Source organism: Chiroxiphia lanceolata, chromosome 4 (genome assembly GCF_009829145.1).
Source record: "Chiroxiphia lanceolata isolate bChiLan1 chromosome 4, bChiLan1.pri, whole genome shotgun sequence".
In the NCBI taxonomy this organism is placed as follows: Eukaryota; Metazoa; Chordata; class Aves; order Passeriformes; family Pipridae; genus Chiroxiphia; species Chiroxiphia lanceolata.
Window position 1 is genome coordinate 58,384,717 of NC_045640.1, and position 12,292 is coordinate 58,397,008.

The window sequence follows — 12,292 nt, forward strand, 5'->3', positions numbered from 1 at the left end:
TATTTTATTTGCAAAATATTCTGAGATTTTCATCCCAATTTAAGAGAATGTAGAATTTTGAAATTTCAGTATCTTGGGTGGTAATTCCTTTTTCCAGCCTCATGTAGCCATTGGAGAATAAGAACAAAGCAGGAGAGCCTTCAAAGAAATGTAAGAAAGAGAAAACACAGTGGTTGGTAATTATAAACACAGCTGACTGAGAAAAAACTAGTAGCTTTCCTGAAGCATTGTGACCTTTAGCAAATGAGTGATTTTATTAAATTCAAATTTTGATTTAGTACCTGGTTTGGCAGGTATTACTGTGAGATTCTCAATGTTGCTAATGAATTTCTATGTTAATTTGCTTTTAATCATTTTAATGCACTGGATATTTCTATTTTAAACAGCACACATTTATATTAAGGAACAGTTTTAAACTGCCACTGACTTTGCTTTCACTGAATTGTCTCTCAAGTGCAAGTATCGTCTCGTTGCTGCTCAAGTAGTTGCCCAAGTCAGTCCACAGCCGAGTACACAAGTATTCATTCATTTATCTCTGTGCACTGCAGTAATACTTCAGTATGTGTGGGTGACAGGTCTCAATGTGGAGGTTACATGGATGGGAAGGCCTCAGAGTAGCGACCTGTGTCCTCAGACTGGCCCTGGGTTTTGTGTAAAACATCACTGTGTAGTTGGGCTGCTCTCCTTCTTTCCTCTCTTAAATCCCAGAGATTAGGATAGGTAAGAAGAAGAAAGGGCTTGTTCTTCCTGACTCAAAAAATCTGACAAAGGCAGAGATTGGAAATGGGCAAGGAATCTAAGTGTGTCAAATTCTCGGCATATCTGAGTGCTGTCTTGTTTGCATGACAGGCTTTGCATTCTCTTAAATACAGAATTATGGAACTGTATCAGAGACTGTTGCAGATATGTATCAGAAATTTCACTAACAAACCCCTGCTGACAAGATTTTCCAAACCAGAAAGCTGGGAGTAGTTTATTCTCATATCTGAAGGCAGAGGGTTTAAGGACCTTTACTCTTGGTAGCCTTCAAGAAGCAAAACATCTTTCTTCCTGGAGCTGAGCCTTTAGTTGTTTATCCACATATCCAGCCAGTGAACCATAGAGTTCTGGTAGTGAAGAATTCCTGATGAATGGAGAAGTACTCTATGCTCTGATGTCCTCTATTTCGTACTTCCATTTCCGGCACAACATCCCTCTTACTGAGGTAAGTGTAAGGAACCAGAGAAACTCCCGGGAATAAAGGGCCTAAAACTTTAAAAAAAAAGAAAAAAGTAGTGGTAGCAGATACAGATTGAGGGTAGAAACTCTCCTCCAACTCACTTCTTTTCATTGCCCACAAAACTGTAAATAGAATTTAAAGAGTATATTCCAATTGTACTCCAAACCAGAATATTTAGTGAATAAACTCTGGGGCTAATTGGACTACTTAATCACCAACGCAGAACATCAATTTCCAGTTTCAACTCACAAGGTTGAGTAACTATTTTTAGAGAAAATAAATGAAAGACACATAAGTTGTCTTGCTAGACTTCTGTAAAATTATGTTACTGAGAGAAGAGTACATTGAGATTTACTGCTGTATCATTTTTTGTTTTATTACAGAAGAAAAATTGTCTTTGCAGCACACAGTGCTTTCAGAAAAAAACATATCTAATTCCTTACTTTTTTTTCTCGGAATAAAATTTATTGCTGTTTTTTCTATTATGGACATGCCTTAAGGCCCCAGCAGAGATGGTGTCACCATTCTAAAAATCTCTGGCTCGAACAGAGAGTGAGAGACATTTTCTGCCCTGGAAAACTGGTAGAGATTAGGGGGGGGGGGAAAGAACTAATAAGGTCACCTTTTACAGGGCAGTTAACTGTAACATTGAGTTTGTGTCTGGCAATATGCATCAAGCTGGAATTTGAATCCAGGTTTCCTGAAACCAAACCTGACAGCTTTGGGAAACTACTCCCTTACCTGGCCTCTCGAACTTCCTCTCATTTCAGACAGTCTGTGCTGGTTTTTCTGGGGTAGAGTTAATTTTCTTCACAGTACTTGGAATGGGGTTATGTTTGGGATTTGTACTGAAAACAGCACTGATAATGCAGGTTACTTTAGTTATTGCTGACCCCACCATTGAGGAGGCTGGGGTTGCACAAGAAGCTATGAGGGAACACAGCCAGGAGAGCTGACCCCAACTAATGCAAGGGATATTCCGTACTGTTATGACATCATGCTCAGTATACAGAGCCGGGGGAAGAAGAAGGAAGCAGGGGATGTTTGGAGGGATGGCATCTGTTTTCCCAAGTAACCATTACGTGTGATGGAGCCCTGCTTACCTGGAGATGGTTGTACACCTTCCTGCTGATGGGAAGAGGTGAATTAATTCCTTCTTTGCTTGGCTTGTTTGTGTGGCTTTTGCTTTATCTATTAAACTGCCTTTATTTTGACCCCTGAGTTTTTCTAGCCTTTATTCTTTCGATTCTCTCCCTCATCCCACTGTGGGGGATAGTAAGTGGGTGTCTGTGTTGTGCTTAGTTACTGGCTGGTGTTAAATCATCGCACTCGTCATTGGTTTTCTGCACATTAATTTAAAACCTAAGCCATCAGAATGTCATAGTAATCCAGAGATAAAATGAAGTGAATTTTAAAACCCAAAGAGTGATCACTCAGTCTTCTCCAACACTTCAGGGCTCTTAAGCCACACTGAAATTATCTCTGGATACAGAACAATATGATCATAGAAGCATAAGACTGTTCCAAGGTACTGAGTCACACAGGTGCAGTTACACTGCCAGGATCCAGGAATGCAATAAAAAGGACAAAATGGTCCATGAAAAAATGCCTTGGGTGGCAGGTGAGATCAGCTTTGTCTCACCTCTGATGTAATCTAGATTGTAACTGCAAACTTGTGACCTGGGCATGGACCTCCTTTTGCAGAGATAGATCTAAATTATGTCCCCCGCCTTTAACTGCTCAGCAATCTATATATTAGAAAAGGGAAGCAAAGGCACGAAGAGTGAGAGGAAGCTCAGAGACTCTGTTGAGGAGCAGTAACTGCAAACATCTCGTCATGCAAGCTACCTGGCATGGCCTACCCTTCTCTCCCCATCCATGCCAATACAAACCAAGTTGTACCAGTGCTGAATGGGAAGTGCACTGTCACAGCTCCCTTCTTTAACAAATAAACACATCTGTGCAATGTCACAACAAATTAGGAACTACTTATTCATTTGAGTTCATTGAGCTTGATGGAATCAATAATCAGTGGGGAGTTGGCACTGGATTCCTTAAAGAAGCTCTCTAGGAGTCAGTAATAGGAGTGAGAACTCACCCACCAGCTGCATTTCCCTGTAGACAGGAAATTGGGCTAAAATAAATCTTGGCTCAAGTGAAAATAATGGATAACACTCACTTTAGATTGCACTGTTTTGCCATCTAAAACAGCTGAGCTTTTATCTAAATAATACATGAAATGCTGTTCAATGCCCGATACCTGATAACTGTATCGTGCAGTCTTGTGAAAAGAAGCTGAAATAAGAGCAGAGAAACAGTCCTTAGAATTTCATGCTTATTTTTTGCCTGTCTGAAGCACATCAACCCATTCAAGCAAATTTGCTTTTGAATGCAACCTGTGTGTTCCAGTTGGCCAACAACATGCTAGAAATTCAGACCTCTGCAAAATAGGTGTTTGTCCTTTCTCTAGATGGGCAAGTGTATAAGACTAGAGCTTAATATTTATTAGAAATGTCCAATCAATCTTCTGACTTTGCAGTTCATATTAACAGGGCTGGGAATAAAAGTCAAACACAGTACCAGATGTGAAATATGACAGTGCTGTAAAATAATAAAGAACAGCTAGAACTTCTCACTTTATTACTATTATAACAAACTTTTTTACTGAGAAAGCCACAAACAAGTAGAAGAATCTATTGTGCTGGGCACCATTTAGGTTCTTAACTGGGGAATAAATCTCACCCCAAATATTTTTCAATCCATGGCCTTGTAGGAATGCACACTCTGACCTTATTCTTGGAGCAGCTGCACTGACAGCAGTGCTGTCACAATGATAAAGTTGTGCTTGTATGCACTGCAGAATTGGAGCTTTAAAAGATGAAACAAGAAAAAGGCTCACAGCCTACAGTGATCTGTATTCTCCATCATATTTAATAGCTGAGAAACCAAGGCAGAGATTACTTGGGCCTTCGTGGTCAGAGGTCATCATTAGCCCTGGCAGTAACTGGCAGACATTTTTTGGCATTTTTAGCAGGCAGATCAAAGATCCAAATGGACTCTGTAGACAGAATCCCCCTTTGGTTAACCTATAAATTTAAAAATTATTATAAAATTAATTATGTTTTATATTACTATCTCATTAAGTTTTAGTAATAAAAGGAAATTAAGACAGTTTCTCAGCAGAAATGGGAGTACTTTTCTGGAAAGGTAATAGTCCAAATGCTGCTCTCAATAACTAACCATCACTTGACGTTGCTATTCCCACACTGACAGACTTCAGGATAATGAAAAAAGAATCTGAATATAATAATTTTAACTATGAAGTGTCACTCACTCTCCAAATTGTCCAAGGCATTTTTCAACAGTTTAATCATAAAAGTAGAATTTAAACCACATGAAAGAAGCTCAGCAAACTACAAGTTTTGGGTTAAGTGTGTAAATTACAGATTTGCACACATTAAAACTTCACCGGGGAAGGCATTGCAGACAACTGAATGGAGCATTTGAAGGGGTTAAACAACTTGAGCTCTGATCCCAGCTCACTGACTTATTTAATCTTCCTATAGCACCTGAGTGAACAGCTCTTGACTTCAGAAGGTATTTCCTGAAGCTCCCACGTCCCTATTGTTTGAACCTGGCAGAAACAAACATCAGTGTCTAGGAAAACCCAGAAGCATGATCAAACATCTGTGCCATCTTTTTTTTTCTTTCTATGGTGACATCTGATAAGTAAGGACCTAACTACCTGGCCCAGCATGGTTGGTCTCAAAAATAAGAAGATTTAGGTGAGAAATGCAGCAGGGCATCACTGAAAGGTCATGGTGAAGGTTATGCCCAGAGCAAGAAAGAGCAGGAAACATTGTTTGACTGAGGTACCATGAAAAGCATTATTTAGACATAGGTCTGGTGATTTACATTGCTTGAAACCATCTACCAGACTCTGTAGAAAAGATTTTCGAAGGGACCCATACTAAAAGAATAGCTGAGACATTTGATATGCCAAAATGCCACATGGCGTTATGCAGTTCAGAGGAGGATATCTTCCCTGTTGTCCGGCTCCTTTTAAGGATTCCTATATCTTGCAGTGCAAAGGTGCTGCCCCCACAAAAATTACTCTTCCCCTTTAGATGCAACCATCATTCCAGAGAGAAAAATATTTCAGAAAGTATGAATACTGAGCCCTTCTAACAGCTTTCACAGCCACGCATCCAGAGTAAACTACATTCCCTTGGCTACTTGTGTTTGCATCTTGTGATTCAACTGACCAAAATTATCTCCATTAAAAAACATGCAAATGGCATCAGGTGTAATAGATGGGATGGTGGTGGAATAGAGGACTGTTCATTCCATCTGAAGATGAGTCTGAATGGCAGCAACAGATAACTCCAGAAGTGGGAGGTTTCGAAATAAAAGAAAATGAAAATGAGCAATCCAGTCAGAGCAGTGTCACTAGTGTTACATAATTTCATATATAAATTTTTTTTATCCTAAAATGCCCTTAGATTTCATGGACCCACTTAAGCTAAATCTAAAGGCCTGTCCCTGCACTGTGGAATTACTAGGGACATAAGAAAAATATTAAATCTGAAGAATAAAGATGATCAGGTGGAAAAGGTACATTAGCTGTGAGCGGCTTTAATGTGCCTTCTGCAGTGACCTGATGGGAAAGCAAAGCCCCTCTGCAGGATTACCCAGCACCAGCAACCTTCATTTTTCTGCCTTTTCAAGAAATATGTGATGAAGAGAGACAGTGATGTGGCTGACCATCATGGTCCTGTTCTCCTAGGTACTTCAGGCAGGGTGTACATATTGGGAAGTGCACCTTAGTCTTGCTTGGCCCTTTTGCACCTAGGATTGATCCAAAGAAGAGTCCTTCACACCAACTGCCTTGATTTCCAGAGATCTGGAAGTCATTATTTTTCAGTGGGAAACAGGAAGAACAGAGTGGCATTCTCCCTTTCACCTGCAAGAACTTTCTCCGTTGTCCCCATTTTTCACTGATGTCTGCATGGTGTAATGTCTTACCTGTGGAAATACACAAGGTAGCAAGAATTATGGATTAGGTGTCAGTAAATGGGGTAAAAACGGTTTCAAATTGAACATTCCTTTTATAAATGTGATTTCAGATGAAGGTATATTGCAAGCTGCCACACAACACATTCAGCAAGTACTGCCTTGCTATCATAAGACATTATTCTGCCTCCAAATTTGATTTGTGTAAGGAGGGAACCAGGAGAGTCCCTCATAAATTACAGTGTTGACTAATTTTGTCACTGAATTCTGGCATACCAAGGCTGCAAACAATGTTTAGTTGCATAACCTTTAAAAGGTTATACAACCATTAGGTCTCATTTCACAGTCTTCAAAAACAGTGAGTCTATTTCTTCTACCAGAGTTTGTTTATTTAATTTCAGTATTTCAGCTTTTAAGAAGAATGTTCACAGTACACTCTTAGTCTCCCTATTTCACGTTTCACATTGTTATATCATTTTAAGAATAGTTATGCTGAGCATTTCTATTTCTATGATTTTCTATCAAATATTTAGTGTTTCATTCCAGCCTGCCTTGGAAAACTAGTAAAAACATTTTACCTTCTTAAATTGATTAGCTGTATTTAGACCCTTTATAACTTGTACTGCACAATACTAGTGTTAAAGCTGTTAAAAACAGAAAAGAGGGATACTGAACTCACCTTTACATATTTTGTACGCGCATGTGTATGTTATGTTATTCACTGTAAGGTATTGCAGTGCATGGTATAGAAACACAGAATGATAACATAGGACCATAGAATGGCTTTGGGTGAGAGGGACCTTAAAAATAATCTAGTTCCAACCACCTTCCATAGGCTGGGACACCTTCCACTAGACCAGGTTGCTCAAAGCCCCATCCAACCTGGCCTTGAACACTTCCAGGAATGGGGCATCCACAACTTCTCTGGGCGACTTGTTCCAGTGCCTCACCACTCTCACAGGAAAGAATTTCATCCTAACATCTAATCTAAACCTACTCTTTTTCAGTTTGAAGCCCTTCCCCCTTGTCCTGTCACTACATGATCTTACAAAAAGTTTCTCTCCATCTTTCTCGTAGGCTCCCTTCAGGTACTGGCAGGCTGCAAATAGTTCAACATGAAACCTTCTCTTTTACAGGCTGAACAATCCCAATTCTTTTAGCCTTTCATTTCCATCCCTCTGATCATCTCCATGTCCCTCCTCTGGACTTGCTCCAGCAGGTCCATGTCCTTTCCGTGCTGGGGACCCCAGAGCTGGATGCAGGTGGGGTCTCACCAGAGCAAAATAGAAGGGTAGAGTCACATCCCTCGACCTGCTGGCCACGCTGCTTTCCATGCAGCCCAGGATATGATTGGCTTTCTGGGCTACATATATCTTTGTAGACAATTTTTCTGTAATTCTGGAACTATTTTTTATCTAAGTATGTTTGTGATGAGATATACATAATTGTAATAAATTGAAACATGCAGATAGTAGTCTAGTATGGAAAAGGCTTGTGGTCCCTCTCACTGCATCTAAGAGGAAGTAATGTCATCCTATAGGAATCATAGCATTTATGTGGGGCTGAAGTTGAAATGGATGAAATGAGCTGTGTCTTATAATTTTATTTTGTGTTTCCTGATGTTTGTAAAATCTCAGGCCATTTGTGGATATTCTCTTTACTTCTACATCCGATCTACAAGGATGAAGTAGTATTCTTTCATGTACATTTTATGGTGTATACTTTTCAGGCAAAGGGCATGTGGTAACTTGGACTGAAGCTAGTTAATGTCATACAACTGAAAAATACAGGATACCTGAGATTACTTTAGTCAAAAAAGCGCACAGCAATGCCAGCCACCCTTTAAAGCTTTTCAGACAATTTTCAAACAATTCCTTTGGTAATTTGATTCTTTAGTATTTGAGAGGCATTGGCTGTATATACTATGAAAATGTCATCTTTGTTGCCTTCCTAAAGCTTTGCTTTATTGTGACATCCACAAAAATATTGGAAATCACCTGAAACAACCTGAACAAAACAAAATCTGAAACAGTCAAGTAGATAGTATTTTGAGCTGACCACTTACACTGCTATTCTTTCCTTGTATTCACACATCAAACTGTATTTGCCTTAAACTATTAATCAAGGGGTGGAGGTCACATTTTCTGATATGTTGTCCAGTTGGTATCCTCTAGGCATCCTCTAGGCATGACCAGGGATCCAAAGTGTTTCAGCATTATGAATAAATGCAATCGAAATATCTCTGTATATATTTTTTTTCAGATCTCTCACAATATATATGTGGTTGTAAGGGACAGCCAAAACATGATGAGGAAAACTGTTTCTTCAGTACTAGTATCTCACGGTAGCTAGCAAGCACTAGATTGAGATTAGGAGAAAACTCCATAATTTTCTTTTTCGTTTTCACTTTTTTATGCTAAAATTGAAACCTGATGGACTGCCCAGATCTTTTCTTAGTTTTGCAGCTGGATGCCCAAGTAGGTTATGATACTGTCTCATAGTGGAGAGGGCTTGCACCTGTGTTCTCTTGTCTCTTATATTACGCATTTTCCCTTTCTGTCCAAAACGTTGTTAACGCTTTAATCCGGGCCTGATTTGGCAAGCATTTTGGGATGGCAATATATTTTGAAGGAAAAGTACCTGCTTGGGACTTCCATTGATGAAACCCTGATCATGCATCACAAATAGATTTAGCAGATCTTTCTAGACCCAGGCCCAGAAAGCACAATCGTGCCCCCCTCCTGCAGTTTTTTCTGTGAATGTCATCCTGTTTTTTCTCTTGGAAGCTGATCAATGTGACCTGGCCAAGTTGGACACAAATTAGACACTGTTCTTGAAATCTGGAGTGTCAAAACATGAATTTCACTGCACACCCCATGCAGCTAAACTGCACATGCTCCATGCCTATTTGTCCTAGACTTCTACCACCCCTAATCCATCTGGGCTACCAGATATCTCTAAATCATCCAGACCAGTGCAATGCATGGATCAGAGGAGGATTATTAGAAAAGCCCTGTAGTCTTCCTTAGTAAAACTTTTGCTGTACAATATGCTTTGAGTAATGTCTGGAAGTGGCAAAACTCATGCATTGGATGTCTCCCTGTTACACAAATAAATCGTAAAAAGTCTGACACTTTTATTCTCTCAGGGGAAAATTGACAAAGCAGATCAGAAAAGGGGCTGCATGAACTTGTTTGCTAATGCAGGGATGAGGCATTCAGCTAACATTTATGTAATGCCTTTCTTTTTGTTTAGAAGTGTTTGTGAAAGAAGAGAAAAAACCAGTTTGCATAGTCTGCAAAAGATAAGAGTTTAAGTTAGATACAAGGTCAGACTAAATTCTAATGGTAAAATTTATGTTGACAGAAACAGAGAAGTTGATCCAAGGAAAGAAATGTTGATTCCCCCTTCCCACCCCTTTATAAAATACAATCTTGTTGAAAATAAGAATGCTTGTGACTTTGTAAAAAAAGGAAAGAACCCAGAGTGAGGTTCTCTTAAAAATACTTTCTTAATGTTTTTTACTTTTTTTCTAAATTCTCTTATTAATTTACAGTCACATTTCAATTTGTATATATTAAGAAATACATATTGTTAAATGTTGCATATTATTAAATGCATTGGGTCTGACCAGGATGTACTTAACTTTCTTCATAGTGCCTTCATAGTGCTGTTCTTGTACTTGCAGCTAGAAGAGCGTGAATAACACACCAGTGTTTTGGCTACTGCTGAACTTTTCTCACACACCACCACGGCTGTTTCTCCAAACAGCCGCCTGGCCCCAAGCCTCAAAACCTGCGGGTGGGTAAGAGGCTGGGAGGGGACCTACCCAAGACAACTAACTTAAACTGACCAAAGGGATATTCCATACCATTTAACAATATGACTCATCAATAAGAGTAAGAGAAGGTGGAAGGAGGGGTGAGGGAATTAATTATTAAAGCATTTGTCTTCTGGACCAACCACTACCAAAGCAGGTAGTGGCAGGTCATCACCTGCTAATGGGAAGTAGAGAATAAAACTTCTGTGTTTTCCTTTGTTTCACCATGTGGACATTGCTTTTCTCTACCAAGCTGCTTTTATCTCAATCCATGGGTTTTTCATTTTCTCTGCCATCCTGCTGAGGAGTGACAGAGCTGCTTAGTGGGCACCTGACAGACTTTCTATGGGCTGCAGGTCTTCCAGAACTGCTCCAGCATAGGTTCTATCCATGAGGTGCAATCCTTCAGCAATGAACTTCTCCTGCATCCCTGTTCCCCATATAGACACAAAAAACTATCTCCAGCAATGGACTCCTCTCTCCAGGGCCACAAGTCCTGGCAGGAGCCTGCTCAAGTGTAGGGTCTCGACAGGCTGCATCTTCTTTCAGGGTATATCCATTTGCTGTGGCACAGGGTCCTACATTGGATATAGGGTGGATATCTTCTCCTTCATGTATCTCCATGCCCTTCAGGGGGACAACCTGCATCACCATGGTTCACGTCACAGACTGCAGGGGAATCTCAGCTCTGGAACCTGTAGTACCTCCTAGCCCTTCTCCTTCACTGACCTTGCTGTCCACAGAGCTGTTTCTCTTGCACATTCCAACTTTTCTCTCCCAGCAGTTGTTGTGTCCCTTCTTAAATAGATTATCTCAGAGATTCCATCAACATTTCTCACGGACTCAGTTTCAGCCAGTGGCAGTTTTGTCTTGGGTCTGGCTGGAACTGCCTCTGCTGCACATAGGAGCAGCTTCTGGTGTCCCTCACAGAAGCCACCCCTTTAACTGCCCCACTACCAAAACCCTCCCATCTAAATACAGTACACATACATTTCACTCTGTAAGAGCACATCTTATGAAAAGCTTCAAAAACCATGAACTTTTTTCACTTTTTTGATGTGAACAGAAATTGCTACCTACAGAACCAAAAGGACTCTTAACATCCAATCATTCCTTCAGGTTTTCTACTATGCCAAAAACAAATTGAACTCCATCTCAATTATATATTTTTAATAGCTGTTACTGGTTCTGAGCCAGCTGTAATAAAGGCAGTTAATAGTTTACTGGCTCACACTCATTATTCCAGCTTTGCTAGAGGCATCATGATTGCTGACTCATACATATTTCTCAATCAGATTTTTTTTCAGATACTATTCACCAAACTGAGACACTGCAGCTAAAGTTGAAAGCTCACATGAAACACATTTAAAATTTCAAAAGAAAATTTATGAAAGCTATCTTTATTTTAAGAAGCTTTCTTTGACTTTCAGGGTTGGAAAAAAACAATAACTGGATCTGCAATTCGTCTGAAAAATGATTGTGTTATTGATAAGTCAACTCCTGCGTGAATAGATATTCACCTTCAAGCCTCCTTAATTTGTCCTCTTTTTGGAGATATGATATGTGTTTTCTGGATGCAGAGAGGACACTGGCTTTGTTGCTGACAGATTTCACAGAACAAATTATTCCAAAGTTGAGTGCTTAAGGTTAGAGTCTGAGCTCCCATCAGCTTTCCCGGGGCCTAAACAGCTTCTGACAATCAGATCCCCTTCAAAGCTACCTCTGGCTACTGCATGTTGTGATGATACACGAGAGTGTATGAAAAGACAGAGGCATATGGGCACAAATCTCTGAAAAGAAAGTTTGAATCTAAGAAGGAAATTTTGAGAAAGGGGGCATGAAGAACATCACTGAAGGAAGATAAGAGAGGGGTTTTTAAAAGAGCAGACAGAAAAAACACGAAAGTAGCCCCTGAGGACAGCAGAGGGAAAACTGTTTGTGAAGAGGCACAGGCTGAGGTGCTGGGCATGATTTCAATACAGTTGTGGACTGTGTGTTTTTGTATGTGCTCCTTATCCAACACAATAAGACCATGCACCTCTTTCTTCATGGTGCTGCCAGAATTATCTAATTTTTCTGCTGCTGCTGTTTGAGCGTGCTGAGCTTTTGTGTACCCAAAATAATCCAAATCCCCAGGATAAAACTAGGGAAAAAAGGAACCTATCAACTATCAAAGAAACAAACTTTTTAGTTTCTTACTTTTGAAAATTCAACTTGAGTCATCTTCAGCAGCCAAGCTT

The 12,292-nt window shown here is 39.9% G+C and overlaps 1 long non-coding RNA gene across 2 annotated transcripts; it reads left to right on the forward strand.

The window, feature by feature from the left end:
- The first annotated feature begins 4,934 nt into the window (after positions 1 to 4,934).
- Positions 4,935 to 11,648, forward strand: LOC116786191. 2 transcript variants are annotated; one of them, XR_004356853.1, is made up of 4 exons: positions 4,935 to 5,004; positions 6,119 to 6,261; positions 9,921 to 10,037; positions 11,483 to 11,648. It is a non-coding gene; the product is annotated as an uncharacterized LOC116786191 (long non-coding RNA). The 2 variants fall into 2 exon arrangements; XR_004356854.1 differs by lacking the exon at positions 11,483 to 11,648 and adding an exon at positions 10,602 to 10,723.
- Positions 11,649 to 12,292: the final 644 nt, after the last annotated feature.